The 26,154-nt window shown below is 33.7% G+C and overlaps 2 pseudogenes across 1 annotated transcript; both read left to right on the top strand.

Moving 5' to 3' along the window:
- Positions 1-543: 543 nt before the first annotated feature.
- On the top strand, positions 544-1,261 carry LOC111297514 (putative calcium-binding protein CML13 pseudogene; annotated as a pseudogene).
- LOC111297516 (uncharacterized) lies at positions 931-24,362 on the top strand (annotated as a pseudogene). Its single transcript, XR_016326329.1, has 18 exons — positions 931-1,066; positions 1,519-1,859; positions 1,943-1,982; positions 2,104-2,342; positions 5,497-5,537; positions 5,620-5,694; positions 14,156-14,253; positions 14,657-14,772; positions 14,893-15,008; positions 15,195-15,294; positions 15,874-16,232; positions 16,623-16,839; positions 17,075-17,133; positions 17,315-17,400; positions 17,466-17,706; positions 19,031-19,291; positions 23,081-23,324; positions 23,962-24,362. The product of XR_016326329.1 is annotated as an uncharacterized LOC111297516 (transcript).
- Positions 24,363-26,154: the final 1,792 nt, after the last annotated feature.

Genomic DNA, 26,154 nt, shown 5'->3' on the forward strand with positions numbered 1-26,154 from the left:
TTATTTTTATATTTTTTATTTATATCATTTTTATATGATATTATCATATCATTTTTATATAATATTATAATATCATATTTGAAATTATTATATCTAATTATTTGGATATAAATCCAGAATTATAGGCAATTGTACCAGTTTTGGGCTGAAGGTTAATACGGCAAATCCATGAACCTTGGGCTAAACCACCACAAAATTGAAATCTTAGCCTGTAATAATCCTATTCCTATTATATAGTAATCAATGATATAATATCAAAGCTTAGGCATATAATTATTTATTTATTGTAATTATTATTTATAATTTAGTATTAATGCTTGTAATAATTAATTGAAATCAGTTCTCGATTGGGACCCGTTTCCAATTCTCAATATTTCTGCCCAGAGAATAATTGAGGGGACAAGACAAGTCGCACTTTATAACTTTTTCTTTGTCATGACTTTAAAAAACGACATCGTTTAAATCAAACCATTAATTCGGCACCGTTTTGGACAAGTCTCCGATTCACACTCCTTTCCTCACGCTCACACCAACAAAGGCTCTGAACTCAAAATTCAAAGAACAGAAAATCGCTCAAAGCTAAGCACCCGAACCCAAAAGCCCCAACTGTACAAAATCGGCAAGGATCTGAGCGACGAGCAAGTCTCATCAATGAAGGAGGCTTTCACTCTCTTCGACACCGACGGCGACGGAAAGATCGATCCATCGGAGCTAGGGATCCTAATGAGGTCTTTCGGAGGAAATCCAACCCAAGCCCAACTCAAAGCTATAGTCGCCGAAGAGAAGCTAACTTCGCCGTTTGACTTCCTTCGGTTTTTGGATCTCATGGCCAAGCACATGAAACCTGAGCCGTTCGATAGGCAGCTACGCGATGCGTTCAAGGTGCTGGATAAGGATTCGACTGGGTTTGTCTCCGTGGCGGATTTGAGGCATATATTGACTAGCATTAGGGAGAAGCTGGAGCCGTCTGAGTTCGGTGAGTGGATCAGGGAAGTGGATGTCGGGTCAGATGGGAAGATCCGTTACGAGGAATTTATTGCCAGGATGGTTGCTAAGTGAGAAAAAGGTCATTGCTTGTTTTGTTTGTTCTTTGTTTTTGAAGAAAAGTTTTTTCTTTTTCTCTTCTGAGGGGAATTAGGGTTTGTTTGGATTTGATGTGGTAGAGGATAATGTTATGTTTATTTCATGGAATTGTTGGAAGTAATGCTAACTCTCTTTCTTAGAGACTTTGATTAAGGTGTAGTTATGTAATTTATATTAATATTCTTTGCTTAGTTTTATTTTGCATTAGAAATTTGCGCTTTCATGTTTTTGATGAATTTGTTCCAACAATTTCTTGTTTGGTCCTTTGAATTCTTTATGCAAGGTTGCGTTTTTATGCCTCTAAAATTTCATGATTAACTTCTATGTAGGGAATCTTTGTTACATTTTTATTTTCAAATTTTCAGTTATCAAGATGGATCCAAGTTAGGACCCAATTGTTTTGTTTCTATAATTTTTGGAAACCCGCAGGGACAGGACTCAGCTGAGAGTGGCTGGATCTGGAATTCTGGGGGAGATTTGAAGTTTGAATTGAGATCCTAGATTTGTTGGTCGCAGCTGCAAGTGAATGATAGATGAGTTGTTTTACTGTTTTAGAATTAGATCAGATGGGGGAGAAATGCTGCAACTGAGGGCATTTCGAGCGACCAATGAGAAGATTGCGAAGATAGCGGTGCATTTGACGCATCCATGGTTGGTAACCGCCAATGCCTCTGATTGCGTCTCCGTATGGAGCTGGGAGCCTCACCAGGTCATTTAGGTTGACTAGAGACGTCTTATTGGTGCCAAATTGGAAAAGCTTGCTGAGGACGAATCTGGTTCGCAATCTATTTCTATTTGGAATTTTCATCTTTCTTTTGGGTTTGATTTGGTTTGATTTGACAAAAATTTGACTTCACAGTGCCCAAAGGGAAACCTATAGAGGCCATCTGCGGAGGGAGGTAATTAATAAGGAGTAGTGCATTTTTAGCCCTCTTTCTCCTTTCTTCAAATCGAAAATTTAAATGTGAATTTGAAATGTCGACCTTTCTCTTTTGATTAATTGTTAAAAGTGTTAAGCAGGTGAGCTTTTTTGATGATGATGTGCAGTTTTGGCAACTTTGGCGTAACCATTCTGCGGTTGCTGAGGCTCCTTCTACTGTCAATCAACTTACTTTTGCTTTTGCCTCTCCGGCTCCATCAACAAAAGGACGGCATTTTCTTGTCATCTGCTGTGAAAATAAAGACATCTTTTCGGACTTGGTTAGCATGCGTGGCCGTGATGTACCCAAACAAGAGCTTGACAACAAGTTGCTTCTCTGGTCAGTGATCTTTCACTTTGCTCACTTTTGAAATATCAATTTCATCACCATATTTTATGCATTCATATATTTATTATTGTGGAAAAGAAAATGCACTCCTTTATGTCATATCATTTGCTGAGCCCAAATTCCACAATTGAAGCTTCCTATTCCATGTTGTCTGTTGGCTATAACTGCCAATGCTTTCATCTTTTCATATCCTTGGATGACTTGCATAGCATTTTGATTTCATTTGTGTGCCTCCCCATTTTTGAGTTTTGCTGCTGCCGCTCTCTAATTTCTGACTACTTTTTCTTATCATTGAAAACAATAATCTTGTAGCGGGCATGAGGTGACCTTGTTGATTTGCCTTCTTCAATTAAAGCGCCTCATACCCTGTCAAGCAAGGTGCTTTTTGTTAAGTGCATGCCTTTTGTGTGTAGAAAGGAAAGGGCACATAAAAGGCCTGCTGCACCCTTTTGGTCCTTATGGTTTTTAATCTCCTTTATTAGCTATGTTTATAGTAGCTAGAAAAGGTCAGTATCAATCCTTGGGGAATATAGTCCACTCACAATCTTTTGTTGAAATTGTAAGTCAAGGAAACATCAAGCTACTATGTGATGACAACTTTTAATTATTTATGATAATTATGGATCTTCAGAACTAATCAATTTAATGAGCAAATTTTTAATATTTATTAACAAACTCACAGATTTTAAGATTATTGCATATGGTACATAGATTTATTTTTTGTTTTATATATATTTTGGGTGCTTTTTACAAATTAGTGTCACAGACTTAGGCAAGTACTATTTTTCTCTTTGGGAGAGTAGGATTCAAGTTAGATATTTGTAAACTTAATGAATTATAGACCACTTGATAATTTTACTTTTAGGGAATTGGCTATTGGATTTAATAGTCTAATCATGCTTATTACATGTGCCAATTTTTAAGAGAAACTGGTGTTTGTTATAGTTTCTTTTTAAATATTACTTTTAACTGTGTATTTAAGGGTTGAAACTGTTGTGATTTTATAAAATAGTTAGAGATCCTCAACCAGTTTGAAACTTGACATGCATTATTTGCATGATAAAATATTGAATCCAATGGCTGGTTTAATCAATTATGAGTTGTGGAAAAAATATCAAGTTATAACAATTGGAAATTAACAAAAACAAAAGCTTGCCTTGGTCGCATATTTGGTCTTCTTTGAATGATGTATTTATCATATATAACCTACTTAAAACACAAAACTTCAGGTAATAAACCATGAAAGTTAAGTCATCATCATACTGTATTTCCAGGTCTCCTTCACTTCCATTTCCATTGGATTGATAATCTTCCTCTCTATCTTTGCAAATTCGATAATTTTCTACATTGTCGCCTTTAGTATCTTTCTGAAGTCATATTGGGACACCCCAGTGGTTAGAACTGGAAACTCTAACTTGAACATTTTGGGTTTGAATTTTGGGATGGGAGGGGCTACCTCCTAATTGTAGCTCAAAATCATTTGTGCCATAAAAAACAAATGAAGCCTCTAATCATGATTTTAATTTTATCTATTATTCCTTCTTTTACACCAAGTCCCAATAATGCTTGTTGCTATACCATATTCAAGCATCATCACAAAACACCAATTATTCTTTTACAAAATCTTTCTAATTAAACCATTCATTACTTTGAGGGTGAAATACAAAAATCCCCCTTCCAAATTAATAAAAGTACACTTAAACCCCCTTATATTTTAAAATGACCTTTTAACCCCCTTTTTTAAAGCTGTTAGTTAATCTGTTAAACCAACCAAATCCCACTTCCGTTTTGGCTAGGCAGACCTTTATGGAAAAAAATTGCCCCTTTCTTAATTTTTTTTCCTCCTTCCCTAACAGTAAGCATTGCTTTTTTTCTCTTTTTCTGGTTTTTGGATTGTTGAGTCTTTCATCCTCATCCACATAATCACCTCCCTCCCTCAGAGCCACCAATGCCCCTAAATGCTCATTCTTCACCTCGGCTTCTCCAATCTTGTTCACCTTGTCTCTGCACATCTGAAGTAACAACCTGCTACTTTTTGAAGATTTGTAAAACGCAAATCTATAGCTGTCATTACTACTTTTTGAATTAACCAAAGCCCTTTATTCTTCTTGTTATTTTTTAATCAATAAAATTTCAACGTTATAGCCCTTTATTTTTGTTGAGTGTGAATTTTCTTTATAGTTCTTGTTAGACGCTGCTTTATTGTTTGAAATACTTTTGGTCTCAATTTTGATGCTAATAATGCATTTGGGTTGTTTTATCAAGCTTCAAGTATTGGTATGTTCTTTCTTTTTTTTTGATTGGCTTTGTGAGGGGTTTTAGTTGGATTTTTTTTTTTTTTTGAAAATCTTTAGTTGCAAATGATATGAAATGGAGTGAAAGTAAGGAAACTCCACGCAATTTTTTGTATGGGTCTCTAAAAAGTAAGTTAAGTTTGACAATTTTGTAGTGTTTAGATAATTTTTTTTATTGTGTTCAAGTCTCAAGAGAGTTGGGGAAGCTTTTAGAACATACGAGGATTTTTTTTATTTTGATGATTTGTCAAAGTCTAATGTGCCAATGGATTCCAAACAACAAACGCTTTTCTAATAGTCTTGAAAGTCAAGGGGGTAAAGTCATTTTGAAACAAGAGGGGGGGGTTAGTGTACTTTCATTGAAGCAGAAGGGGGGTTTTTTTATTGTTTCACCCATTACTTTGACCATTGTCTATTTCAACATTTTGTTGATCATATCAATTTGTAAGCTGTTAATTGTGCCTATATAAGCTATATCATTTCATTTGTTTTGTTCTAGTTTGTTCCTCCTTTTTGCATGCATCTGCATGTGTTTACTAAAGCATAGCAATTTCCTTTTAATTGAATCAATTCACTTGCTTAAACACATGGTTCAGTTACTTTCACCCCAAGAAGCAGTAATGTCTGGCTGTTGTTATTTCTGAGGCAAGATGTGATATTAGTTCCACCATTTAGCCATGTATAAGAAGCATCTGAGATAAGAAGAATGCTAGAAATAGTAAACTGTCTAACAACTATTATGTATTGTTGATACAAATTTTGATCATGATTGAATTATCTTTACTACTTTGGACCTTTTTTTTCCTTGATCTAATGGTGTTATTAGGGTTCTTTCAATGATGACATGGAAGGTTTGGTGTTTGCTTTTTGGTCACATTCTCTACGTAATCTGGTGCTTATCCCTTTTAATTTATTTTCTAGTAGATTTCATTATGACATCATGTTTTTCTTTTAAATTCATTCTATTTTGGCAGCTTGTGGGAAGATACACTGGGGGTCATAAAAGATCAATTTCTTGTTTGATGACTTTCATGGCTTCTTCTGGTGAGGTAGGTCATAGTTTTCAAAGCAAAATCATACAACTATATATGTCTTTTGCTAATTCTTATTGTTCAAGAATAACAAATTTGCCCAACCATGAGCAATGCATGTGAGTTAATTATATTTTTATCATGATGTTAACATTTTTTATCATAAGGTTAATGTAATTCCCATCCTTGATTTGCATATTCATTTTTCAATAAATTTCAATGCAAGACAGCCTAAAAAGAAAATAAAAAGAATGATGATTTATGAATGAATAAATACATAGCTGATGAAATAATTTGTTTTGTCTTTTACATGGATTTGATAAATTCGGGTGCCACCCTAGTGTCGACATGACATGACATTGGTATAAGTATGAAATTTATGTCTGAGGTGGCACTAGAAATTCATACTTGATGTCTTTATGTAAGGTTATTTAAAAACCAGAGCTGAGATCATATGTGGAGATTGATGGAGACCAATGAGTCAATTTTTGTTGCTATGCCATTGTTGTTGATGAGAACTAGGCCTTTTAGCTTTTATCAACTAGTAGATTAGCTTCTAAAATTCCACATAGGTTAGGAGGGAAGAAGGGGGAGAGTTCGTTTGTCTGGCTACAGTTATGACTAGAAGAAAAAGAGGAAATTTATGGATTTTTTTAGTTTTTATCAAGTCGTAGCTTTGCTTTGAAAATCCCAAAGACATAGGTTAGGGGGGAAGAAAGGGGAGAATTCTTGTTTGTGGCTGCGGTTATGACTTTAGGGCATTTTTATATGCCAAGGGAATCACAACTTTTCTTTTAGTTCCAATTGGGCTTGAAAAAGGAGCTTATCTTGGAGCCTCAAGTTTTTGTTTATTGACATTGTGTTTAAGGAAGCGTAATGTCTTACTTTGGACTTAAAACCGAAATGGTTTTGTCTTGCACCTTTTTTTTTTACCATGGGCTGTTTCCTAGTTAATAATTATATGGGTTTGATGTTATAAAACAAATGCATTTAATTATTTTTTTGGTGGAATAAACCTGTTAAAATTAATTAATAATTGTTAAAAGTGTATTTGGTAGATAAATATATATGAAAAGAAATTGTTTTTTGATTAGGTAAAAACTGAAAGGGATTATTTATATTAGGCATTATATTTATAATTTTTTCATGACATCCATTTATGTTGTATGATATTGACTCTTTTTAGTTATTCCAAGAGTCCAAAACTTTGGGCGAAAGGCGAGCTAGACATTTGTGTCTAATACCCTCGTTTGAGTCCATGTAACTTAGATTCTTATGATGGTAGATTAGAGAATACCCTTTTACTCATGAATTTGCTGGAAGACATTTTGAATGAAGAATTGTTAATTGTAAGTTTCTATTCAATGATTTAGGACTTAAAAGGGGGGAGAGGATAAAGGGACAAAGTTAAGCTGTATAGTCACATAGATGACTCGAGAGATCAAGGGAGAGAGAGAGGGAGAGGGAGAGGTAGAGGTAGAGGGAGAGAGAGATATGGGATTGGACTAGAAGAATGGGTATTTTCATATGTATGAGAGAGAGGGAGAAAGGAAAAGAGATGGGATGGCGGTAAGTGAATTAGAGGCAAGTGTGTTTCCATTTGTATAGGCCCATTGAAGAAATCTTTAGAATAAAATTATTTTTTTCTTCTATATTTTTCTTATTACAATGCTAGAATTGCATGAAAATATATAGGCTAAAGATTGAATATTCTCAACCTTGAAACCCAAGATTTTCATGCATTAAAACAGCTAATCAAAGGAGTAATTTACTCTCTACACATAATAAAAAAATAGCATTCATAGAATGGTAGAATTTCTTTGTTACTGGTGAGTAACACTTGTATCTTTTTTTATTTGAGGAGTATTTGAGAAATATGCATTTGATGGATTTGGGATCTAATTTGCTTTGGTTTTGTTGGCTGGTAAGAACAAATGCAGTGCATCCAAACACTTTAATGGGAATAGACAAGATGATTCGAAGGTGAGGATAGAAGCTAAGAAGGGATTGGCAAGGGTTTTGAAATTTCAGGATTCGAGAAGGCATTCTATTTATAAGTGTGGGAAAACATTTAGTACAACTGAGTGTAATCTGTGTAGTTGATTCTACTTATTGTAATCTGTATATATTTGTATCCATAAAATTAAGAATTTATATCTCTAGAATTAAAGACAATGTCAGGATAGTCAATCCCTTAATTATAGGGATCAGTTTTTAGGAAGATTTAGTTTTTTAGTTTAACCCCTAGTTAGTTGTATATAAACCTAAGATGCTTATATAATTCTTAATGAACAGTTTTTTCAATATACATTTAGTTTTACTCTTAGTTTTTCATAATTTTATTTTGTAGTTTTTTCACATGGTATCAGGCTTTAGGTTTTTCTTGGGAAGTAAAATTTTCAGCCTTCATTGCTGACTTTTATTTTAGGCCTTCATTGTTGAACCCTATTAAGGCCCTTATAGCCATTTATTTTTCTTTTCTTTAGCGTTCGTTGCTAAGAATCATTTTTTGTTATATCTTAAGATTTGTTTCAAGTCAAAGAAAGATATCACTACCACCCAATTTGATTAAGTATCAACTGGAAAAATCATCGGAGTACTACAGATGTCTCGAAAACAAGAAGAGTTGGATAGAGAAGAGATTGAGAAGTTGAGAAGCCTATTGAAAACTTTTGAAAAGCCTACTGGGGTATGTTTCTTAGGTAAAGTCTTTAGTTCAGGTAAAGCCTTCTGGGTCTCATTGATTAAATGTCTCAGTTAAACCTATTATGAGTTCTTGGGTCATTGATTAAGGAGCCACAGATCATATGATACATTCCTCACAAAAGTTTAATACATATACCCTATATCTTAGTAATAAGAAAATTGTTGCTACAGATGGTTCATTTACTAAAGTGGCAGGATTAGGAGATGTTCAAATTAATCTCTCGTTTGTTCTTAAAAATGTTTTTCATGTTCCTGGATTGTCTACTAATTTGATATTTATACAGAAATTTACCAGAGATATGAATTGCAAAGTGACTTTTGATCCCTCTTATTGTGAATTTTAGGACCAGAGTTCGGGGAAGAGGAATAGACTTGCTAAGGAAAAGGATGGATTATACTATCTTGAGACATCAAACAACACAAGTAATGTCAAGAATAATTTACCTTTGTCATTTCTTTCTAAAACTCTCCCAATAAAGACAAAATCTGGCTTTATCATTTTCATCTTGGACATCTTTTTTTTTGCACTTTGAAAAACATGTTTCTTTTTTTGTTCAAAGGATTAAATGTCGAAAATTTTCATTATGATGTTTGTGAACTTGCAAAGCATAGACGTGTTTTTTTCAGTTAGCAACAAAGGAAGTTTTATTCCTTTTTACTTGATTCATATTGACATATGGGGTCCCTTTACAGTTCCTAATATTTCGGGTGCAAGGTGGTTTGTTTCTTTCATAGATAATTGTACTAGGGTCTTTTGGATATTTTTACTCAAATCCAAATCAGATGTGAATAGTGCATTTTTAAGCTTCCAAAACATGATCCAGAATTAATTTGGAGTGAAATAAAGAGATTTAGGTCTTATAATGCAAGAGACTATTTTAATTAGAGTTTATCAATCTATTTTCAAAATGAGAAGATTATCCATTAGTCATCTTGTGTTAATACTCCACAGCAGAATGGAGTGGCAGAGAGAAAAAACAGTCATTTACTAGCCATAACTCGAGCTTTACTTTTTCAAGCAAATGTACCCAAATCCTATTGGGGGGAAGTTGTTCTCAATGTCACACATATTATAAATAGGTTACATTCAAGGGTTTTGGGATTAAAAACTCTTATGGAACTATTCTCACAATTTTATCTCAACTTTAATACCACAAACAACCTCACGCCTAAGATATTTGGTTGTACATCATTTGTTCATGTTTACAGTCACAATAGGGAGAAGTTAGATCTTAGAGCAATTAAGTGCATTTTTGTAGGATATTCATAAACTCAAAAAGGGTATAAGTGTTATCATCCTCTAACCAAAAAATTCGATGTGTCTGCAGATGTCACTTTTGAAAAAAGTAAATCATTTTTTACTCAACCTTATCTTCAGGGGGAGACTTCATTCATGGAAGATAATGATAAAGATTTCTTTTTGCTTGATTTGTCCTCTTTTTCAACATTTTCATCCATTAATTCTTTTGAGTTGAAACCTATTTCTGTGGAGCCCAAGTTAAACACTGAATTTGAGTCTGAACTCATTCAAAACACGGAAAATGTGATAAAAGATAATATTGTTCTTGATTCTATGAAGAAATTACGGGTGTACTCAAGAAGGAAAGTTCTAGATTCTGAATCAGTGTCAGTCCAAGAACCTGATCCTAACTCTGGAAATGAGCTAATTACAGTTTCTGACTCTATTTCTCAAAATGAGCATGAATCTCTTAAAATTAGTAATTATGATCTGCCTATTGCAATTAAAAAAGGAATCAGAGAATGTACTAAACATCCACTATACCCAATTTTTAATTTTTTGTCATTTGAAAAATTCTCACCATCTCACAAATTTTCTTGTGAGCTTAAATACTATTTCTATTTTAACTATATTATCTAAGGCATTATCCAATGAGAAATGGAGGCAGGCTATGAAAATAGAAATGGAGGTTTTAGAGAAAAATAAAACATGGGAACTGATAGAGTTGCCTATAGGAAAAAATCTAGTTTGGTGTAAATGGATTTTCACTGTAAAATAGAAGGCAGATGGTACTGTTGAAAGGTATAAGGCCATGCTGGTGGCTAAGGGATACACTCAAACTTATGGAGTGAATTATTAGGAAATTTTTGCTCCAATTGCGAAGATGAATACAATTAGGATTTTGTTATCCTTGGTTGCAAATTACAATTGGTAGCTTCAACAATTTGATATAAAGAATGCCTTTTTACATGGTGATTTGGAAGAAGAAATATATATGAAAGTTTCACTGGGATTTGGAGGTTATCTAGAAGCAAACAAAGTATGCAAGCTGAAAAAGGATTTATATGGCTTTAAACAATCTCTTAGGGCTTGGTTCGAGAGATTTGCCAAGGTGATGTTGACAATGGGATATAAACAGAGTCAAAGGCATCACACATTGTTTATCAAACACTCAGATTCAGAAAAAGTCACAGCTCTATTAGTATATGTTGTGATATAATTGTAATCGGAGATGATGAAAAAGAGAGAGAATCTTTAAAACAATGTTTGACCAGAGAATTTGAGATAAAAGAGCTAGGGAGATTGAAGTATTTCTTAGGAATTAAAGTAGCTCACTCACGGCATGGTATTTTCATTTCACAATAGAAATATATAATGGATCTTTTGAAAGAAACTGGGAAGCGTGCATGTAAACCTGAAAGTACCCATCCTAATCATAAACTTGGAGAAGCTAATGAAGATGTTGTTGTAGATAGGGAGATGTACTAGAGATTAGTTGGAAGACTTATTTATCTCTCACATACTAAACTTGACATAGCATATGCTGTGAGTATGATAAGTCAATTTATGCATAGTCCTAAAGAAGTGTACTTACAGGCTGTCTATTATGTACTACAATATTTAAAGACTAATCCTAGGAGAGGTATCTTGTTCCAAAGAAATTCGAGATTTTTACTAGAGGCATATACAGATGCTAATTATGCAGGATTTGTAATTGATAGAAGATCTACTTTAAGCTACTGCACTTTTTTAGGTGGTAATCTTGTAACTTGGAGGAGTAAAAAACAGAATGTGATGACAAGATCAAGTGTTGATGTAGAGTTTAAAGCAATGGCTCAAGAAAATTGTGAATTACTATGGTTAAAGATTATCCTAGAAGACTTGAAGATCAAATGGGATGAACCAATGAGACTTTATTGTGATAACAAGTCTGCAATAAGCATTGTGCACAATCCTGTTCAACATGACAGAACAAAACACATTGAAGTAGATCGGTACTTCATGAAGGAGAAACTAGATAGTGGTTGATTTGCACACCATATGTATCAACCAAAGGTCAACTTGCAGATGTGTTGACTAAAGGTCTCAGCAGTGCAACATTTCAAGAAATTATTTTTAAGTTGGGAATGGAAAGCACCTACTCACCAATTTGAGTGGGAGTGTGGGAAAACATTTAGTACAGCTGGATGTAATCTGTGTAGTTGATTGTAATCTGCTGATTGTAATCTGTATATATTTGTATCCCTAAAATTAAGAATTTGTATATCTAGAATTAAAGATAAAATATCAGGATAGTCGATCCCTTAATTATAGGGATCAGTGTTTAGGAAGATTTAATTTCCTAGTTTAAATCCTAGTTAATTGTATATAAACCTAAGGTGCTTATATAATTTTTAATGAGCAATTTTTTCAATATACATTTAGATTTTAGTTTTTCCATAATAAGATATACAGCAGTAAGAACAGCTTCACCCAAAAAATGCTTAGGTACATGGGTAGCCATCATAAGGGATCTTGCAACTTCAACAAATGTCGATTCTCTCTTTTAGCAGCGCCATTCTTTTGAGAAGTGTCAATACATGAGCTTTGATGAATTATACCATGCTTTATTAGATATGATCCTAGAATTGAATTGTTGTATTCTGTCCCATTATCGGTTCTTAACACTTGGATTTTGGTTTTGAATTGAGTTTGGATCATATTGTTGAAGTTTTGGAATAGCTGGCCAACTTCTGATTTTTCCTTCATAAGGAATACCTAAGTAACCTTAGTATGATCATCAATAAATGTGACAAACCATCTGAAGCTAGTAATGTTATCTACTCTGGAGGGACCTCAAATGTCATTGTGTATTATTGAAAAAGGATGGGATGGTTTGTAAGGTTGTTTAGATATGTGGTACGAGTATGTTTGGATAGTTGGCATACATCACACTGAAAATTGTTGGGATTTTGATTGAATAATGAGGGAAACAACCTTTTGAGGTACAAAAACTTGGATGACCTAATCGATAGTGCTACAACATGATAGTGCTATCTTTATTATTACCTTTTTGTGCTAATGAACTTATTCGAATAGGAGTAGTAATGTTCTACAGTGATTGAGAAATGCTAGCTTTGAGGTTAGAGGTAACATCCAACGTTGGACTCTCCTTTTTGCTGGCTATGTTGGACTTTGAGTGAAAATTTTCAAAGGTTCAGATCGGGCTCTGATATTATAAAGAAATCTTTTGAATAAAACTATTTTATTCTTCTATATTTTTCTTATTATAATGCTAGAATTGCATAAAAATATATAAGCGAAAGGCTGAATATTCTTAGTCTTAAAACCCAATATTTTTATGCATTAAAACAACTAATCAAAAGAGCAATTTACTCTCTACACATGATAGAAAAATATTTAATGGATTTAATTTAATTACCTAAATCACTTATTCTAAAAATAAGAGACTTTGCTAAAATAGATAAAGTCAACTAATCAGATAATAATGAAGATTAGTTTTCCACATAATTACATGGCACATATATTTAAAGTTACTTTTTCTTACACTGCTTCTATTTCTTTGAATCAAGTACATGGACTTAAAGACTATCATTTCTTTTGTTCTATTTCCTTCTTTGCTATTCATTGATTTCTTAATAGTCTTACCTTTTTCATAGGGTATCTTTACAAAGGCTTCTTTCAATGTTGTGCCAAAAATTACTTTATCCTTTCCCATTTTTTTCTTGGATAAGATTGCAACTTGAAAGAGAAAGAGAGATGGGGGAAGGAGGTAGGCAATGGTATTTCATGTGTATAGGATTTTAATTATAGAGCACACCTTTTAAGTCACTTTTTTTTTCATTACTTCTACATATATGTATGGCACAAATGAACATAATGACAAATCCTTTCCTTTTCTTCTCTTTACTTCTCTTCCATTTGTCCATTTCACAATGTTAGCACCTTTTTCCTAGGGTACGATAGAAAAGGCTTCTTCCTGTGCTATGTCAAAATTTATTTTCATCCTTACCCATCTTCACTCTTTCTCTTCTTTGTCTTGGGAAAACATTGCAACTTTCTTACCATAAATAAATATATGATACATTTGTAACATCCTTATAGACATACATTATCTAGATGTAGTTTTAGGTTAATCTAGGGGAATAATTTTCTGTGCTATGTCAAAATTTATTTGTATCCTTGCCCCATCTTTTTTTGGGAAAAACATTATAACTTTCTTACTATAAATAAATACATGATACATTTGTAACAACCTTACATACATTATCTAGTTGTAGTTTTAGGTTCCATCTAGGGGTATAATCGACCTTAGTTGAGTTGATACAGTGCCAGGCTTAAGCTTAGCTAGATTAAAACATAGTCATTTGTTTAGGCTCTCCAACTTAATTTCTAGCTCACCACTGGGTTCCATTGATTTTGCAATAATGCGATTATTGTGAATGCATTCTTGTAACTTTGAATTTTGGCTGGATATAATTTCTCCTTAACAAGTAATACTTGTTTATTGTTTGTTTTCTCTTTCAATTGCAGGCACTTCTTGTTTCAGGTGCTAGTGATGGTTACTTATACTTTGGAGTGCAGACCATGGTCAGGATTCACGAGAACTTGTACCCAAGCTAAGTTTGAAGGTGCTTATCTCTTTAATTATTGAGAAAATCTCACCTACTTAAAGGCTAATAATCAACACAGTAAGTTATTCATTGATTAATATAATAATCTGAACGAAAAATCATATTCTATCAAAGATAGGCTAGGGTGTTGGTTTATTAAGAGACAACCTTAATTGCTCTCCCATAAAAGAAAATAATTTGTATATTTTATTTTTTTTTTGGATTGTATACATTTATGTTCCCCTTGTGAAATATTGAAATGTTTTATGAGTGTTGTTTATAGGGTTATTTCTTTTCTTAAAAATTTCTTGCTCTATACCTCTTTTCTATGCATTCACTTAAACATTTTGGACCTATTTGTGTGCATATTTTCTAGATGCCCTTTCTATAAGAAAGTTTTCATTTTTATGATATCAAATAGGCACATGATGGTGGAGTTATTGCTGTGAGCTTTCTAGAGTGATTGGAGGCACTCCTCAGCTTATTACAATCGGTGTAGACAAGACATTGGCTATATAGGACACAATCTCTTTTAAGGTTGTGTACTGTCCCATGAGAAGTATTAACAGTTGTGAATAGCACTTCCTATAACTGAAATTTTGCATTAAAGAGTTGGCATGTTTTCTCTATTCATTCTTGTTAACTTCTCTGCTACAGGAGTTATGGTAAATTAAACCCGTTCAAAAGCTTGCATGTCATATTGCAGCTTCTTGGTGTCATCCTCGAGCTCCTAACCTTGATATTTTGACTTGCATCAAAGATTACTATATATGGTACACTAATTTTTTTATTTTCTCAATGGCACCCACTAAATACATTTATAAGTCTTTTTTTTATATGTTGGCTTTTGTTACAGTATATTGGTGAAAGGCTATATGCAGTTAATAATGACAATTCGAGGCAGTATCGTTTGTTTAATTATTGCAAGGATAATACTTACTATTTTAACCTTTTTGCAGGGCTATTGAGCACCCAACTTATTCAGCACTTACAAAACCATTGTGTGATCTGTCTTCACTTGTTCCTCCTCAAGTAGTTGCACCGAACAAGAAACTTAGGGTATGTGGCTGTTTTTGTAGTTGTGATCCTAGGACCTCCATTGGTGGGGATTTTATTTTTATTTTATTTTTTATAAAACTTATTAGTAGTTTTAGTTTAATGTTATACGCTCTTAATGTTATGTTCAGTGTCAATATTGCAGAAAACTTAAATCAGTAATCTAATGAACTGTAGAAGAAAGAGGTTTACATAGAGAAGAAAATGGTCAAGCTTTTTGAGTAAATTCTAATTGCTTGTACAAGAAGCTCAACTAAGGATATAGAAGAACATGTTGGGACCTCATTGGCCTAACCTCTGGCAGCTAGACTTTGGTTTGTGTAGATAGGTTTAAATTCCTGGTGAATATTGCTGAAAATTTAGAAACTAAAGCCTAGAAACATAAAAATAGCATCCATTTACTGCTTACTCTATAAAGAAATTTAAATGTTATATTTATTCTTTGCCCATGAAATTGGCCTTTTTATATGATTGTCATTCTTTTCCACATAGCTTGATGTTTCTTTTGCTTTCTCCTTCCTCCTTACCATCTGATCTCTTCCCGAAGATGTCTGTTTTGACTTTTATAAGTTTCTACGGCAGGTTTATTGTATGGTTGCACATCCTTTACAGCCTCATCTTGTTGCTACTGGGACCAATATTGGTATTATTGTCAGTGAATTTGATGCTAGATCTCTTCCTCCTGTAGTTCCTCTCCCAACGCCATCTGGAAGTCAAGAACATTCTGCTGTTGACATTGTCGAAAGGGAATTGAAACTGTTAAACTTTCAGCTGTCCAACACAGCAAATCCATCACTTGGAAATAATGGCTTTTTATTTGAAGCAGGGAAGTTGAAGGGAGATTCACTTGAACCCTTGCATGTGAAGCAGATTAAAAAGCACATTAGTACACCTGTTCCTCATGATTCATATTCAGTTCTTTCAGTAAGCAGTTCTGGAAAGTAAGTACTCTTTCTTTTGCTTCAACACAATTGTTGATTTGTTGTTGCTTTACCGAGTGCCAGTTTCAACAATAAGTGTTGTAAATGATTTTGGATGTAGACATACATTAAATTTGTTTGGGGTTTGTTTAAATTCTATTTCACGTCTAGTTTGGACTGTTAGTTCCTCTTCTTCTCTCCTCCTGGCCTAGAAGAGAGACAAAGAACATCTATGCTCTTGTACCAGTCAGCTATAAGTACATCCTACTTTCCCATGTGCATGCACATATGTTATGCTTGGAGAGAGAAATTTCAGCTGGAATATGCTCTGTCCGTTAAGTCTCATACTGAGCAATTTTACCATTTTACTTTTATAGTGGGCATCATTCTTACTGAAGAACTTATGTGCAGGTATCTTGCAATTGTCTGGCTTGATATTCCTTATTTCTGAATCTACAAGGTTAGCGATTGGTCCATTGTTGATTCAGGAAGTGCAAGGCTTCTGGCTTGGGATACATGTTGTGACAGATTTGCTGTATTAGAGTCTGCATTACCTCCTAGAATGCCCTTTCTCCCCAAGGGAAGTTCATCAAGAAAAGCTAAAGCAGCTGCAGCTGCAGCTCAGGCTTGAGATCCAAGATAAGAAATTACCAAAACCGACTTAAAAAAACTCCTTTAAGTAGAAGGTTCGCCTAAGGTTGAAAGTTGACTGTTTCTGTATTCTGTCCATCAATTTACAGCATAGGCTTTACTCTTTAACTCTAAAGTTTTTGTGACATTTATGTTTGAATTCTTCTTACATCTTGGTTGTCTGCATCATCAAGCCTGTGAGAATAATATGTGGAATTTTATAATGTTTGTAGACAAAATATGTATATGTAATGCTGGACTTAGTTGATCTTACTTCACCATCTATCTTTGTGTAAGAGAATATGCGTGATACGAACCCAAATGACATTTATGGCTGGGATATATTTAGATATTTTTCGTAATTTGTCATACAAGTTTTTAGAGTCCTGAACCAGCTACCATGAACTCTTGTTCAAATTGAACTCCTGAACGAGTCTTTGTGTACGTATTGTGTGTGCATATAAATTGTATAGGAGCAGTTCCAAAGGTTTTGTTAGCCTAGTCCTGAATGAGTGCTTTGAGAAATTTGTGTTGCCTAATATCTGCTGCACTTTTACGTGTATTTTAATTTTACCATCTGATGACAAAGATAATATGCCATTTCCTTTTCATCAACATAATAATTGATTGAAGTTATAATGTGCAATTGGGAGACTTTTCAACCAGTAGGTGGTCTTCTCCCTCAGCCAGAGTGGACTGCATGGGACCAAACTGTTGAGTATTGTGCTCTTGGTTATCAGCGTTATATTGTCATCTGTTCCTTGCGCCCCCAGTATAGATACCTTGGAGATGTTGCAATTGCCTATGCCACTGGAGCTGTTTGGCAATGGAGACAATTGTTTGTGGCTACACCAACTGCAATTGAGTATGATATAGTTTCTTGTTCAGAAATTTGTTTACATTAAATTGAAATTCCTGGTTTTCTTCACTCTTTATTTTCTGCAATTTTTTTGTAAATTTTTTTTATGAATATATGCCTTACTCTAGTTATAGCCCCTCTTTGAAATGGAAGTGATTAAATGGACAAATAAGTTTATGGAAAGTTACCTATGTTACTAATTAAGTTGAGATTTACATTGCTTTGCTGAATAATGGAATATAAAATTTTACAATTTGACTTGTCATGTCTGATGAAGGCAGTGAAAGACTTTATTCTTCACTCTTCATTATGCAGTTCCAACATTTGCTATGTAGAATTTGATATTATGGTTTGTAGGTAATTTCATTACGAAGGTGCAGTATTATAATTTCTGTAAACTCTTCCACCCAAGAGTAGTTTTGTTGGATTTAGGTTATTCATGGAGTCTATTGTTTGCGGCACAAGAATAATAGCCACAATTTTGCCCTGTTTTTTCTGCTGCTCACCAATCCTAGCCACCTTTCCTTTCCTGTCTGACTCTCTTCTGAGGTTAAACCTCAATAGAATCAAACCTTTATTTACTTCTAAGCCCCAATCCTAATTACTATTAGCTGTAAACCCTAAAATTCCAAAAACTTTATAAACCATAAGTAGGAAAAAGAAAATTATCCCCTTGATATGTCCTAGATCAATGTTTTATGTTAAGCTACTACATCTATTGCTTTGAAGTATTTTAAAACAACCAAATATATCTTTCAAGTACATCTTTCTAGTTGTGTTGTATAACTTCTTTGTAATTTCTAATTTTACATTGAACATGCTAATATAATATTTTTATCATGTAATTTAATTTTGATGAGATGAACATACTAATATAATATTTTCATCGTGTAATTTAATTTTGATAAGATTGTACTATTAGTTGCTCTGAATAAATGGTAGAAGTGTTGAGAATGTATTTGCAACAGTTTTCATTGCATGATGCTACTTAATTCATTTTGAATTATTTCATGTATTGATTTCAGTTAGAGATTGCACTACCCACTGCATGGGAAAATTGGTTTTTCTCACTAATCTTTTCCCTTTTATGAGTGGTATTTCTAAATAGAATTGAATTCCTTGATTGATGCCTATTCTAGGGTCACAATTGAAGGCATAAAAAGCTATATTGCCACTTCTATTAATTTACACCCTCATTTCCTTCGATATAATGGAATTGACACAATCAACACCAATTTAAAGTTTTAAGTCCCTGAAGGCATTGAAATCTGTTCATAAAGGGCCTTTTCTTGCTGGTTAATGCGCCTATTCCTTTTTTTTTTTTTTTAAGTTGCTGGAATGCCAAGAGTGCAGACAAGCTGAACAGTAATTGTGCAATGCATGTCTTTTGTGCTGCTTTTTTGAGATGTGCTTTTGTGGATTCTGGAGTTGCACCCATTGACATAGAAACAAGAAAAATGAAAGAAGAGATGAAACTAAAAGAAGCACAGGCAAGAGCAGTTGCTGAGCATGGAGAGTTGGCTGTAAACATCGTAGAAGGTGCCAAACTGCTACACAAGAAAGAATAACATTGAGACCACCTATGCTGCAGGTCAGAATTCTTATATCACTTGTTTATAATTTTTTCTGTTGGCTGTCATTAATGGAGGTGGTGTTATACCATTATGCATACTTCCTTTCAAAGTTGTCAAGGCACCTAGGCTCTAAGGCACAGTGTAAAACAAGCAAAGAGCCTTGTTCCCTTTCAGAGGAGCGCCTTTAATCAGACACATGCCCTTTTTGTCTAGGCACATTTTTTTTTTCAAGGTGAAAGGTGCAGAAAAAGCACACCCGACTTTAAAGTGTTCTTTGTTTCTTTATTTTTAATTTCTTTTGTTAGATATTCTTTGAATAGTAAAAAAAATCAGCTGTATTTACATTAATAAAAAATTAAATAATATTATTGATACACAACATTTTGTTGAAGATGGAAGTGAAGAAAACTTAGAACTTTGTTTGATGACTTTAGTTGTGGTACTTCTTGCTCTTTGGAACACATTAGGCCATGTAATGGAGTACACTTTTTAATGTTTATTAACAAAATCATAGCCATTATACGTGCAATTTTGTTTGTCCTTTATATTATTATCTTCTAGAAATCAGCACTTTACTTCACTTGGGCGAGCACTTTTTTGAACTTCCTCCTAGCATGTATAGTGCACTTTGCACCTTTGACAACTGTCATAATGTATAGATCCGTAGACCCATCGTTAGACATTGATTTAAGGATTCGTCACTAATCTTTTTTATTTAGGTACAATTGGTCATTTAATTGAATCTGTCTTGTTTTAAAGAGAAGTCCCAAGCTTGAGTAAGATATTTTTAAAAGGTAATTATTTTTGTTCACCACTCTAGGAAATCCACCTAAGAGATATAGAACTTAAAAAACAATCCAAAAGATTGCTTTAAGGATAAAACAAACTCTATTCTGCCTTCTACAAAGAATAATAGAAAATAATAGGCTAGGAACATCCCTCTAAGCATGGAAGCTTCAAAGTTTTGGATTGCTAAGTTAATGGGATTGCCTTCAATCTTGTCCTGTTAAAGTGGTGCCTAAAATCATAGGATTTATATGTGAACACAATAATCTGTAGTGTGAACACAGTTATCTGTCCTTTTACCCCTACAAATAAAAGCCTTGCATATTGATAATGTGCTTAATATTTGGTGCTAGGTTCATCCATGACTCTAACCATAATCTTATCGATCTTCATGCTTTCCTTTTCCAGCTAGTGTGAACACAACGTCTATATTCCATCCTATTTTATTTTTGCATTTGTTTAGTGGATTTGGACCAAGGATAAGCCCATTTTATTTTTGGATTCCTCCTTAGTCTCAGCCAAGTTGTAATATGTGATGGCACTTCGGTACCAATCTCCTCTGGTTAGAAAAGTCTTGTCCTAAAGTCTAAATTAGTCTTCTCGCCATGGTAGGGTGACAAATTAGCAACATTGAAAGTGGGAGATACTCTATAAGTGTTGGAGAGCTTTATCTTGTAGGCATTCTCCCCAATGCATTGGAGAATTCTAAATGGATCATCTGCCTTAGGTTGTAACTTGCTAAATTTATCTAAAGGAAATCTCTCTTTCCACAAGTTAATCCACACCAAATCACCTTATTTAAACTCCACTTCTTCGATGCTTGTTTGTTGCCTTTTTATATTTCTCATTTTGCTGCAAAATTCTAGCTTTCACTTGCTTATGCAATTGTTTGATACCCTTAGCCATTTCTTTTGCATCTCTACTAAATTGTTGATTAGTAGGTAGAGGAACTAAATCTAAATGGCTGATTGGATTCTTACTATATACCACCTCGAAAGGGCTACAATTAGTGGTTTGGCTTGGTGAGCGATTGTAGGCAAACACTACTTGAGGTAAAACAAGATCCCATTGCTTGATATTCTTTCCTACATCACTTCTTAAAAGGTTGCTCAAGTTGCGGTTGATTACTTTTGTTTGACCTTCTGTTTGAGGATAATGAGAAGAACTATACTTGAAATTGGTGCCAAGCTTCCTCCAAAAGGTGCGTCAAAAATGACTAAGACATGATGGCTCTAGGAACTCCATGTAGCCTCACAATTTCCTTGAAATACAGATCAAAAATATGAGAAGTGTCTATAGTTTTAGTACAAGGAACAAAATGGGCCATCTTGGAAAAACGATCCACAACCACCATGATGGGGTCTTTGCTCCTTTGAGTTCTCGGGAGTCCTATTACAAAGTCCAAACTAACATTTTCCCAATGAGCATTAGGCACAGGCAGTGGAGTATACAATCCAATGTTTTGACCATGACTATTGGCAATGTGGCACACTCTACATCGGTCAAGGTGTTTCATAACATCCCTTTCCATTCTTGGCCGATAAAACCTATCTTGCAAAAGAGCAAGTGTCTTGTCCCTTCCAAAGTGTCCACCTGGGGCACCATCATGAGCCTCATTGATTAAAGCCTGTCTCAAGAAACATGAGGGAACGCAAAGGTTGTTAGCCTTGAAGAGGTATCCATCATGCAACAAAAATTGGTTGTGTGATCTTTGCTTGCATTTTTCCCAAATTTAGCTAAAGTAAGGATCTGCCTCATAGAGTCCTTTGATTACATCAAATCCAATAATTTCAACAGCCACAATCCCCAATAAAGTGCTTTCGACACAAAGCATCTACCACCACATTTTGAGTTCCCGATTTGTGCTTGATAGTGAAGTTGTAAACTTAAAGGAACTCCACCCAAGCTGCATGCCTTCAGTTGAGCTTGTGCTGGCTATTTATGAACTTCAAGGCCTTATGGTCTGAATATAAGACAAATGGCTTGCAAGGAGATATTGACTCCAAGGGTATCTACAACAACAATGCTTCCTTTGTGTTATATTGTCTTGATTTCATTTTTGCATATTCTTTTCAGTGATTACATGAGCACATCATACTTGAACTTATTTTCCAAAACTACCTATTTGCCCAATAAGAAAGCCTATTTTAAGAAACGAAATAATGTTAGGAAAGAGAAATGTTGAATATTTTCTAAAATTGTGGGTGCATCTTATGAGACAAGGATGTAAGTGAATCAAGACACTTCATATGTGATTGTACAAGCAATAACTTTTCATTTAATGTTTGCACCTTCTTTTCGAAGTTTCATATTGGCTTGGTTTGGAAGGTTTGTATACTTTTATATTTCAATATAATTCTCTTTCTATAAGTTTAGAATTCTTTAGCTGAAGGATTGTGTTACTCGAAATTTACTTCCAAAAACTGGTAGCCACTTGTTTCCTTTGAAATCCCTGCTTGCAGAAAATAAAATTTATAATAATGCTGTTGAATACTGTCTAAGATCTGCCCTCCCCCCTCCAAAAAAAAAAAAAAACACAAAAACAGAACATTATAGGTGACTTTAAGAAATCCAAATATTGGATGTAAGGTGCTCTAAATGTTTGCAGTAGCATGTTTTGTTCATAGGGAATAATAGAATAAAAAGAAGCACAAGCTTGCAATTTTAACTGAGCTTAATTTGAAAGAGAAAGCCAACATTGGAATTACTTGAAGATTGGAATATGTATTATTCATTATTAAGTTACCTTTAATTGGATGCTGGCATACGCACATTATTTTTCTTATTGTTGTTATGTTGGAGCTCCTTTGTGTTTGAGATATTTCGAAACTAGTAAAAAGAATAAAATAAAGGAAATGAACTCTAATAGCTATCACTACTTATTGCTGTAATTAGTTATCCTTTTTGGGTGCAAGATATATTTAAGTTGATAATTCTGTATGTTATGCCTTAATATTTGCTGGTACTGTTTACAATTTGATTAAGGGTCTCTGTTTTGTATCAATGTGTTTTCTTGTCAGGTCGTTCAATTAGCTTCTTTCCAGCATGCTCCTTCCGTGCCACCTTTCTTGTCGTTGCCGAAGCAATCTAAAATTGATGGGGATGATGCAACAATGCTAAAAGAGATGGAAGAAAGAAAGGTTAATGAGATAGCTGTTGGTGGTGGAGGGGAGCAGTTACTCATTTTCCAACTGAGCAAAAATGATCAGTGGGACCACTAATTGTGGTTGGCGTGAGGGATGGAGTTCCCTGGCTCATTGATAGGTAGTTTGCCCTGCAGTCTGAGAAATTCAGTGGCTTGCTAAAGAATTTTATCGCTGCACTTTCACTTAATAATTTTCCCCCAATTTTCCCTTTGCCTGTTTTGTGGTTGACCTTTTCATTGATTGCATAAGTGGGGACAAATTTGGCATGGCGCCAATTTGGAATTCTTGTTCTTGTTTTAGTTGATTACTTGCTTTTGGAATTTCTAAATGTTGCATTTTGCTGGTGTAGCTCTGATTATTTCTAGAGACTTCTCTATTATTAGGCATGTTTGGATGACACTAGTGTAACTTTATATATATAATTTTGCCACTAGTTCGCTTATTTTGCTTTAAAACAATTATTCGTTGATATATATCTCGATCTTTTGTACTTTTATTAAGGTAGTACTTTTCCAGCATTCACCTCTTTCAATTATTTATTTGTGATGTGTATACCTTGAAGGCCTGTAATCTGTGGTTCCATGATTATATAAATTATGCATATTAGAACATGTTCCTTGGGGTGGTTTCTTGATTAGAAATGCCCAGTTATTTTCATGTCATGCCCTATATTCATGTAAAACTCAGTTATAGTCATCCAGAATTGCAATTTATATTATCAAATGTTTCCATTACACTTATATTACTGTTTGTAGGTACATGACCCTGCATGCCTTGTCGCTGAGCCATCCCAGCATTCGTTGTTGGTGTCTCGCTGCTAATGGAGATGCTGTTAGTGCAGTGAAATGGTATAAAATTTTTCTTCTCTACTTCAAACGAGATTACAATTTTGTGCAACCTCATATTGTTTTCCTCCACAAGGCAAGCTGGCTTGGCAGAGATCATCATGATGATTTAGCACAATTTACGCTTGGAATGGGTTATGCCACTGAAGCACGTCATTTAACTAGCATATCTAAGAGGTTTGCCCTACATATTTTATGTTTGATTTCTTTTGTGGTTATGGTTCCTGTGTCTGGTTTTTTTACAATTTCAACTTTGAAATAAGCTTCTGTTTCTGTCATAAAAAAGTTCTATGTTAGATTTCTCTCTCTTACACACATGCCTTTTTATTCTTGCTTGCTTTCTATTTGCTATTCTTTGTTTATTGTTATCTGTACAGTGGAGTTTAACAAGTCCATGCATCATATATGCTTGTTGTATTTCTGCATGGTTTTTTGCCCATAATTGTTTGAAAACAGATCGACATTTTAGACTCCAAAATCCTTCAAAAACAGCATTACACCTAACATTGTTAAAATTTAAAACCAACGCAAGTTATAATTGTTCTTTGTTCGAGCAAGTTTAAAACATTGAATTCAACGATATTCAAATTCATTTCCGTATCAAAACCTGCTAAAACAGTGTTTCACACTTTAAAGCTTGAACTAGCAAAAATCGTTTTCAAAACAAAACATAGAAACTTCAAATACATTAAGCTTTTGAGTTTGTACATAATATATATATATATATATATATAAACAAGTTAGCACATACAGTAGTTAATTACATCAAGTGCCAATAACGATTTTACAAATCATATCCAAGTATCAAGAGCATCCCACAAATTCTTTAGAGCATTCATGAATTCTCTTAAAAATGTGTTTGAAGTATAAAAGTATGAAAAATTAAAACTGTATGAATGGTTTTTATATCACAAATTGAAATCTGTGAGAATGATTTTTATGCGCATAATTGCTCTAAAACAATTTTGATATTTTAAGCTCCAAAATCCTTTAAAAACAGCTTACACTTAATGTTGTAAAAAATTAAAATCAACGCAAGTTATCATCGTTCTTGAGTTTGTGCATAATATACGTAAGAACAAGTTAGCACATAGTACTTAATCACATCAAGCTCTAAAATGATTTCGCAAATGATATCCAACTATCAAAAGCATCACACAAATTCCTTAAAGCATTCACAAATTCTCTTATACGTGCGTCGAAAGCAAAAAGGTATGAAAAATTAAAATCGTGCAAATGGTTTTTATATCACAATTTGAAATATGTGCAAATGATTTTTATGATCATAATTGTTTGGAAAAAGATTTTGACATTTTAGGCTCCAAAATCTTTCAAAAACAGCTTACACTTAATGCTGTGAAAAATTAAAAGTAACACAAGTTATCATTGTTTTTTGTTTGAGTAGGTTTAAAACATTGAATTCAACGGTATTTAAATTCGTATCTGTTTCAAAACCCGTTGAAACAGTGTTTCACACTTTAAAGCTCGACACTACTACAAATCATTTTTCAACCAAAAGATAGAAACTTCAAAAATAGTAAGCCTTTGGGTTTGTGCATAATATATATATATATATATGAATATATATATATATATGTATAAACAAGTTAGCGCATACAGTAGTTAATCACATCAAACGTCAATAACAATTGCCCAAATGATATCCAAGTGACAAGAGCATCCCACAAATTCCTTAGCACATTCACGAATTCTCCTAAAAATGCATCTAATGCAAACAAAACTATGAAAAATTAAAACAGTGCCAAAGGTTTTTATATCACAATTTGAAAGTTGTGTGAATGGTTTTTAAGCCCATAATTGTTGGAAAACAGATTTTGACATTTTAGGCTCCAAAATCCTTCAAAAACAGCTTACATCTATCGCTGTGAAAATTTAAAACCAACACAAATTATCATCGTTCTTTGTTTGAGCAAGTTTAGAACATTGGATTCAACGATATTGAAATTCGTTTCTGTTTCAAAACCTACTAAAATAGTGTTTCACACTTTAAAGCTCGAAACTAGTAAAAATCGTTTTCAAAGCAAAATACATAAACTTCAAAAACATTAAGCTTTTGAGTTTGTGCATAATATATATATATAT

This window comes from Durio zibethinus, chromosome 12 (assembly GCF_047325235.1).
Source record: "Durio zibethinus cultivar Kanyao isolate XHJ-2024 chromosome 12, ASM4732523v1, whole genome shotgun sequence".
NCBI classification, from domain to species: Eukaryota; Viridiplantae; Streptophyta; class Magnoliopsida; order Malvales; family Malvaceae; genus Durio; species Durio zibethinus.